We start from the raw sequence: 9,638 nt of genomic DNA, 5'->3' as shown, positions 1-9,638 counted from the left end.
AAAGAGCTGCCAGTCTGACACGCTGAAGTCACCGGGGAATGCCTGTCCTAGACACAGGCGGAAGCACAGCATCACACAGGCCGTCCCCTCTGCCTGCAACCCCACCTCTGGAGGGGCTCCAGCCTGATGATCCAAAGACAGGTCCTGACACAGCAAGCAAGCGCTCAGACACCAAAGGGCCAGCTGGAAGGAGCTCTCCTGGGGAAATGGGGACTTATACAACTGATTATAAATAAAAAGTCATGAATCCACAGTGGCAACTCCCCCTCTCCCAGCAGAGAGAGAGAGAAAGGGGAAAAAACTCATTTGCCTCCACTAGGGATGACTATCCTACCAAATCCTTACTTTGAAAATTAGTCATTACACAGAGAGAATCCAGCAATTACCCTGCTTTGGCAGGCAGAACTGCAGTTCCCCCCCAGCCAAAGCGGGAAGAATTTACAGAATAACCAACAGATAACTGTGGAAGAGACCACAGAAAGCTGAAGGATGGTGGCAGGTCCATTTTTCAAACTCTCTTAATAAAATTGATCCAGGCAGGTTATTATGCATAAATGCTGAAAATCATTTGGCAAAAAGGTTTTGGATAAAAGGATTATTTGCAGTGTCCAGGAATCACCTCACAAGTACCTCCTAACCACAAAGAAGGAAATTCGCATTGCCAGTAGACACATCCAGCATCTCCACAGAAACCAGAGACACAGCAGAGACCACCCGCCAGCCAGGACGCGGAGCATCCCACACCTAGGTTCTCTGTCCAAAATGCCAACCCGAATAGGACTGAGTCTTCAAACTGAGTCTTACAGCAAATACAGAGCATAAAAGAACGACGCAAAAAAAACCCATGAGGAAACAATCATACAAACCCAGAAACAGACTTTACAAGACAACTGCCTTGTCTCTTCCAAAAGTCAGTGTTGTGGAGGGGAGGGGCGGGGAGGGGCGCGGAGGGGCTGCTGAAGGCAGCTGTTCTAGATTAAGAGAATAAAGAGATACAGCTACCAAATGCAGTGCACGAATTTTGATTGGCACCTGGTTCCCAAAAGGGAGGCTATAAAAGACATTTTTGGCTCAACTGGGGAAATCTAAAAAAGATATAGATATTAGAAGACTACAATTAATATCTTAGGTGAAATAACGGTATATAGGAAAATGTCCTTATTTTTAGGAGTCCTTATTAGTAAGAGATTAGGTGTAATAATCAATGACAGATTTTATTTTTGGGGGCTCCAAAATCACTGCAGATGGTGACTGCAGCCATAAAATTAAAAGATGTTTGCTCCTTGGAAGAAAACTTACGACCAATCTAGCTGCTAAGTCACTTCAGTCGTGTCTGACTCTGTGGGACCCCACAGACCACAGCCCACCAGGCTCCTCTGTCTCTGGGATTCTCCAGGCAAGAACACTGGAGTGGTTGCCATTTCCTTCTCCAATGCATGAAAGTGAAAAGTGAAAGTGAAGTCGCTCAGTCGTGCCCGACTCCTAGCGACCCCATGGACTGCAGCCTACCAGGCTCCTCCGTCCATGGGATTTTCCAGGCAAGAGTACTGGAGTGGGTTGCCATTGCCTTCCCTGGTGACCAATCTAGACAGCATATTAAAAAGCAGAGACATTACTTTGCCAACAAACGCCCACCTAGTCAAAGCTATGGTTTTTCCAGTAGTCAGGTATGGATGTGAGAGTTAGACTGTGAAGAAAGCTGAGCACCGAAGAATTGATGCTTTTAAACTGTGGTGTTGGAGAAGACTCTTGAAGAGTCCCTTGGACTGTAAGGAGATCCAACCATTCCATCCTAAAAGAGATCAGTCCTGAATATTCATTGGAAGGACTGATGCTGAAGCTGAAACTCCAATACTTTGGCCACCTGATGTGAAGAGCTGACTCATCTGAAAAGACCCTGATGCTGGGAAAGATGGAAGGTGGGAGAAGAAGGGGACGACAGAGGATGAGATGGTTGGATGGCGTCACTGACTCAATGGACATGTGTTTGAGTAAACTCCGGGAGATGGTGATGGACAGGGAGGCCTCGCATGCTGCAGTCCATGGGGTCGCAAAGAGTCGGACACAACTGAGCAACTGAACTGACTGAACTGAACTGAGGTGTAATAATGGACCACATAGGAAATGAAATGTCATTTTTAGAAGATACACACAGAGCTATTTAGGGATACACTGCCAGGATGCCTACAAATGGTTTAGTAAATCATTTATTTATATTTAATACATACAGATAAAAGCATATTTGGCAGTGTTACCAATTACTGAATCTTGATACTAAGTATATTAAGTATATGCTGTATTGCTATTCTTTTTAATTTTTCCCAATCAAAAAATTAAAGAGCTTTCTTTACAAAGAAAGGTATTCTTCACAGAATATAGGGTACAACCATTACACAGGATAAGAGAAAAGAGATTTTAATAGCATAGGTAAATGCTCATAACATTAAGTGAATATTTACATATAGTTTCAAGTAAATTAAACGTATCCAGACAAAGAGTTCAGAAGGAAATTACCAAAGTGACCATAAAGCTGGTGCTGGTGGCCCTGCAGGTGCTGAAAGCACTGACTGACTTTCCTCCTTGCCCCCCGCCCAGCTCGCCCCCCGTTCTCCCACGCCAGGCCCTCCTCCTCCACTCACCCCCAGACCCGCTGGGCCCCCTCCTCTACCCCCGTTCTCCGGCTCAGGCCTCCTTTCCGCATGGCTGCTGGAGGGCTGGAGGGAGCTCGGAAGAAGAGGCGCAATCCGGAAGCGAGGGGACCCAGGCAGCTTCATGGCACACCACCGAGCTGCTCTGTGTCCCGCGTCTGCGAAACTGGCACAGAGGAGAACAGCGGGGTCCCGGATGCCACCGCGGCAGGGCTCAGTGGGCCGAGTCCCCAGAGCTGGTCCTCACCCACAGCTCCTGGGCAGGCACGTGCACCACAAGCCTCCTCCTCCCCAGAGCCCACCGAGCCATCATCGAGGTGTCCCTGTCACAGCCAGCCAGTTCTCTATCTCCCTCCCCATCCCCGGCCCAAGCAACCATCATGTCGCACCACAGGGGTCCGGCCACGGAGCCGGGCGCAACACAGCCTGAGCCACAGGGTCAGACGCCTCACCCCTTCCCAAGATCTCACAGCAACAGCGTCCCAGTATCCCAGAGCTCCCCGCGTGGTCTCCTACCCAGCTCCCAATCCCACAGCACAATCAGGGCTCCGCAACCCACGCCAGCTTTCTATCAGCCTCTTGACTTCCCCAAGCTCCTGCTGGCTACAGGGCCTCTGCACATCTCTCTGGCCAACTACCTCCTCCTCATTCTTTATCTTTTTTTTTTTTTTTAATATTTTTCAGTACAGCACAGAGAATACAGTCAATATTCCATAATAATTTTAAATGGAGTATGTGAAAGTCACTCAGTAGTGTCTGACTCTTTGTGACCCCATGGACTGTACATATATACACAGTCCGTGGGGTTCTCCAGGCCAGAATACTGGAGTGGGCAGCCTTTCCCTTCTCCAGGGGATCTTCCCAACCCAGGGATCGAACTCAGGTCTCCCACATTGCAGGTGGATTCTTTACCAACTGAGCCATCAGGGAAACTGTTTAATGGAGTACAATCTATAAAAACATTGAATCACCAGGTCATACACCAGAAACTAATACAATACTGTAGATCAACTATACTTCAATTCAAAAATAATTTGGGGACTTCCCTGGGGGTCCAGTGGTTAAGACTCTGCACTTCCAATGCAGGGAGCAAGAGTTCAATCCCTGGTCAGGGAACTAAGATTCCACATGTGGCACCGCCAAAAAAAAAAAAAAAAACTATTAAAAATATTTTTCATTAAAAATAGCAAAAATAAAATCCAAAAATATATACATTATCACAAACTAAGAACCCAACTAACAACCACCTAAGTCAAGAAACAGCACTATCGGCCCTGGGGACGCCCCCTTCTCTCAAGGACCATGCAGTCACCACCCACCTCTTCCCGCCCCACCCCTGCCCAGACTTCTCTGGGAAGCAGCTAAATGGGCAGCCTAAACACCTATCTATCCTATCTGTTCTGAACCAGATGTAAATGGAATCATACAGAATGCACTACTTGACGTCTGGCTTTTTTGGCCAGACAGTATTAATGCTGTGATTAATCCTTAAATCAGCAGGTAGCAGCAGTACACTTTCACTGATGGACAGCGCTGCTGGGAAGGACACACTGTCATTCACCAGTTCTACCGCTAACAGCCACTTGGGTGGCTTCCACGTTTGAGTTGGCACAAATAATGTGCGTGAGTGCTGTGTGCTAAGTCACTTCAGTTGTGTCTGACTCTTTGCGACCCCATGGACTGCACCCCGCCAGGCTCCTCTGTCCATGGGATTCTCCAGGCAGGAATGCTGGAGTGGGCTGCCATTCCCTTCTCCAGGGCATCTTCCTGACCCAGGGATGGAACCTGGGTCTCCTGCATTGCAGGCAGAGTCCTTACCGTCTAAGCCACCAGGGAAACCAGTATCAATGATACACCAGGAATATTCTTGCACATGCCTCTTGGAGTACAAGTGCTTACATAAGCTATTAGATACATATCCAGAAGTAGAACTGCTGAAACACAGGGTATGCATGTCTTCAACTTTAAAAGTGAGTGAAGTGAAAGTTGTGTTTCACTCTTTGAGACCCCATGGGCTATACAGTCCACAGAATTCTCCAGGCCAGAATACTAGACTGGGTGGCCATTCCCTTCTCCAGGGGATCTTCCCAACCCAGGGATCAAACCCAGGTCTCCGGCATTGCAGGCAGATTCTTTACCAGCTGAGCCACAAGGGAAGCCCAAGAATACTGGAGAGGGTAGCCTATCCCTTCTCCAGCGGATCTTCCTGACCCAGGAATCGAACCAGGATCTCCTGCATTGCAGGCTCATTCTTTACCAACCGAACTATGAGGGAAGCCCAACTTTTAAAGTCAACTTTAAAAGATACTGCTAAACTATCTTCTAAAGTGGTGCTACCAACTTAATATTCCCACCAACAGTATATGAGCATTCCCTTCCCAAGATCCTTCCTAACCCCTGGAAGAGACACCATATGGAAGATATACACAGGGCAAGGTATTAGGGGTGGGAAGGGGGCATATCCACGCCTTCTCTGGGTGTACCACCCTCCCAGCATATTAATGCACTCGCCAACCCAGAATCTCCCCAAATCTCCTTGTTAAAACGAGTTTTTATAACTCAAAATCTCCAGTCCCACTTGGTCCTGGGAAGTTGGACAATAAGACTGAAAGGTCTTAGGTCTAACTTATCTGGTCTTTATGAGCATAAAGTGAAAGTAAAGTTGTGTCCAACTCTGCAACTCTGCGGACTGTAGCCCACCAGGCTTCTCCATCCATGGAATTTTCCAGGCATGAGTACTGGAGTGGGTTGCCATTTCCTTCTCCCAGGGGATCTTCCCGACCCAGGGATTGAACCCGGGTCTCCCACATTGCAGGCAGACGCTTTACCATCTAAGCCACCAGGGAATCTCCTATCAGCATAAATTCAGGTGTAAATAAATAAATTCAGGATCTTCCCCGACCCAGGGGTTCCAAGGTTGCCCACGATCAAATCCAGCCCAGCACCTATTTTTGTAAAGAACACAGCCATGCCCATGTCACCTCTAGCTGCTTTTACTCTACAATGCAGAGCTGAGTATCTGCCACAGAAAGGGTATATGGCCACAAAGCCTTAAATACTTTCTATGTGGCCCTTTAGGGAAAGCTTGCTGACATCTCTCTCTCCCCTTTCCAATTTGAGTAGGAATGAATGTTGAGTTTTTATCAAGATGTTTTTCCTGCATTTGCTACCACAGGTATTAGCCTCAGGCTGTAATCCTCCCCTTCCCTTGAGGGAACATAGCTGAGAAGTGTTATCCCTGACTTACAGGAAACCACCAGAAGGGAAAAAAACAAGAGCCCACCAGGACTGGTTAGAACAAGCCAGGCCAAAGATGGCGGGAAGCCATACAAGTAAATTTTCAAATTTACTTGTATAAAGTTGTTTATAATACCTGCCTACTCTTTTTAATATCTGTAAGATTTTTGGTGATGTCCCTTTTTCATTCCTAACATTGCTTATTTGCCTTCTGTATTTTTCCTTGATTAATCCTGCTGGGGTTCATCAATTTCATCACATTTTTTTTCCTACCAAAGAATCAACTTTTGCCTTTGTTGATCCTTTCCAGTGAATGCTTTTCATTTCCTTGGATTCTGCTCTTCATTTCTGCCTTCCTTTTGAGTCTAACATGTTGCTACTTCTCTTCTAACCACCCGACACACAGCCTGGCTCCTGGATTTTCAGCAGTCTTCCTCTGGTAACAAGTACATTTAAAGCTATAAACCTGGCTCTAAACCTGACTTCAGCTGTATCCCATTAGTTACATTGATATATTTTTGCTACCTTTCAGCTAAAGATATTTTCTAGCTTTGACTCATAATGTTATTTAGAAACAAATTCCTAAATTTCCAGATACACGGGGTTTTCTTTTTATTGATTTCTAGCTTAATTCCACTATTGTTAGAGAATGCCACAGTCTGTATAATTTCAGTCCTTTTTAAAGTTGTTGAGAACTGCCTGTGGCTAGAACATAGTAGACTCTGACCAATACATCTTGGGTTTTTAAAAGAATTTCGATTCTGCAATTAACTGTTCGGTAGTGTTCTCTATACGTCCAGTAAGTCAAGTTTAGTAATTGGTTGCCCAATTTTTCTGTATTTTTACAAATTTTTGTCTGCTTACCATAACCATCTGAAACAGGTCTGTTTAAAATATTCCACTATGGGGACTTCCCTGGTGGCCCAGTGGTTAAGAGTCTGCCTTGCAGTACAGGGGACTCAGGTTTGATCCCTGGCCCAGGAACTAAGCTCCCACGTGCCACAGAGCAGCTAAGCCAGTGCGCCACAACCAGAGAGTCCATGGGCCGCAACGCGAGATCCCACATACCACAGCCAAGATGTGACACAGCTGAATTAAAAAAAAAAAAAAAAACCCACTAGGATCATAGATTTGTTTTATTTCCATAAGCCAGTATTAATTTTTCTTCTAAAAATTTTTAAATTACACTATAGATATATACAGATTTTAAATTATATCTGAAATAAATCTTTCATCTTTTATCAGTATTACATCTTTATCTCTAATAATAAATTCTTCCTTCAAAGACTATTTTGTCTGACATTAAAACACTGTGGCAACTTTCTTTTGGTTGGTGTGTGCACGGTATTTTTTGTCCCATCCTTTGACTCTCAATCTTTTTATATCCTTTTGTTTTAAATATGTTTCTTCTAAATAACCTGGTCTGCTTTTGCTTTCTTACCTGCGGCAATCTTGACTTTCAACTGAAACAATCAAGCTCACTTACATCACACGATCACTGATACACAGGGATTTAAGCCTACCCATTCACTGTCTGCTTTCGCCCTGTTTCACTCATTCAACGTTCCCTTTTCTCCCCCCCTTTAAAAAAAAAAAAAAATTATTATTGAATTATAGTTGATTTATAGTGTTGTGTTACTCTGCTATACAGCAAAGTGATTCTGTTATAAATATTCTCTTTTATCGTGGTTTACCATGGCATATCCCTGTGCTATACAACAGGACCTTGCTGTTTATCCCCAGTATGTTGCACCTGCAAACTCCAGATTCCCAATCCTTTCCTTTCCCTTTGTCTCCTTTTCTGCCTTCTTTCAGATTTGGAATTTCTTTTATTCAATTTTTCTTGCCTTTCTGCTTAAATAGCACATCACCCTTCGCAATTTCGTGACTGCTGCACAGATTACAATATGTATTCCTGACTTGTCTAATATTAATTGGCTCTTTTTTCTTTTTCCTGAAAATTCAAGGAAAACTTTCAACAGTTTTATCCCACGTACCTTCTTTCTGACTTGCATGCCACTGCTATGTATTTTAATTCTACATATATTTTAAACCCAAAGATATTATTAATTTTTAACAGGTGATCATCAGTGTTTCCCACACTGGGCCCTTTTTGTAGCTCTTCATTCCTTGCTGAAACACTAACCTTTCACCAAGGACCATCTTCCTTTGGCCAGACACAAACAAAAACCCCACTTGACATTTCTTTCATTATCGGTCTGCGCACAAAAAAACTGACTCTGTTTATTTGAAGATGTCTTCACTTTGGCTTTATTTTCTGAAGGATCTTTTGACTGAGTAAGAATTCAGGTTAGCAGTAAGTTTCTTTCAGCACTTAAATTTCTCCTGCTTCCATGGTTTCTGTTAAGAACACAGCTGTCAACCTAACTGCTGCTCTTCTGAGGATAATCTGTCTCTAGCTGCTTTCAAGTCTCTTCTTCATCAGAGGTTTTCAGCAGTTTTATTTTGAAGTGATAGGTGTGGTTTTCTTTGTGTTCACAGGGCTAGTGAATCTGTGGGTGGTGTCTTTTAATAGTTTCAGGAAGTTCTCAGGCATTATCTTTACAACTGTTGTTTCTCCCCAATTTTCTCATAAAAGACCTTTTCACTGTTATCTCTGACTCCTGCCCTATCTGCTAATTTCTCCTTTTTTTTTTTTTTAATGTCTCCAGGACTTCTAAGTGGGTATTTTCTTTTGAGCTGTCTTCTGGGCCACTAAATTCCTCCTTCAGCCATGTCTATTCCACCCTTCCTTTGAGAATTTAACTCCGATTGTTACATTTCCCAGTTTTAGAATTTTCATTTGGTTCCTTCTTAGTTTCCAGTGCTCTGCCAAAATTCTCAATCTGGCCTTTATCTCCTTAAACATAGTAAGCACAGTTATTTTTAAATCTGTGATGTCTAGAGTCCCTGTTCATCTGTCTCTATAGCCTGCTGTTTCTGTGGGTTTTAATTCATGCGGCCTTACCCACCGTGTGTCTGTTCTTCACTGAACACGGAGCAGTGAATTTACAGACGGCTTGTGAAAATAACTGGAGGCCTGGGCGTCGCCGCCCTAAGAAGGACTGCAGCTTCTTCTGCTGAAGACAGCACCGCTCTGACCCGACATGATGTGCATCAGGGCTGCAGCCCCCTGGAAGTCCTAATTCTAACCCTCCTTACTCCTAGGAAGCGGCTTTTCGGGATTCCAGACCAAGTGAAGAGAGTTCACCCGCCACTGCCGCCTCCTGATAGAGCCTAATTCCTCAGCTCCCGAGACATGTCTGACTGCCTCCCAGAGCTCTGCCCCCCCCACCCCCGGCATGCCCTTCAGAGTCGGTATATGCCCTCTGTCAGTCTCCTGGGGCTACCCCATAACCAAGGCCCCAGACTGGGAGGCTTAAACCCAGGGCAGGAGGCTGGACGTCCGGAGGCAAGGTATCAGCAGGGCCACACTCCCTCCAAGGATCCAGGAGGGATTACATCTATTAACACAACCTCTTCTAACGACCCCACCTGGTCCCTAATTTGTGAGAGCACAGCTCAAAATCGTGAGCTGTTTTCACATGGCCATTTCCCTGTATGCGCCTTTGGGTCCAAATCTTCCTCCTCTTTCTTTTACAGAGTGAGCAGACGTTTGATTTAGAGTCCACTCATTACCTAAAGAGCCCTACAGTCACTGTGCGGTTATCCTACTAACGTCTGTCTTCAGACTATTAGCTCTAGGAGTGTTTTTTTGCCGTTCAGGAAGGTACCCCAAGTGCCCAGCACACT

This window comes from Bison bison, unplaced genomic scaffold (genome assembly GCF_000754665.1).
Source record: "Bison bison bison isolate TAMUID 2011002044 unplaced genomic scaffold, Bison_UMD1.0 scf7180017864158, whole genome shotgun sequence".
NCBI classification, from domain to species: domain Eukaryota; kingdom Metazoa; phylum Chordata; class Mammalia; order Artiodactyla; family Bovidae; genus Bison; species Bison bison.
This window is presented reverse-complemented; position numbering follows the sequence as displayed.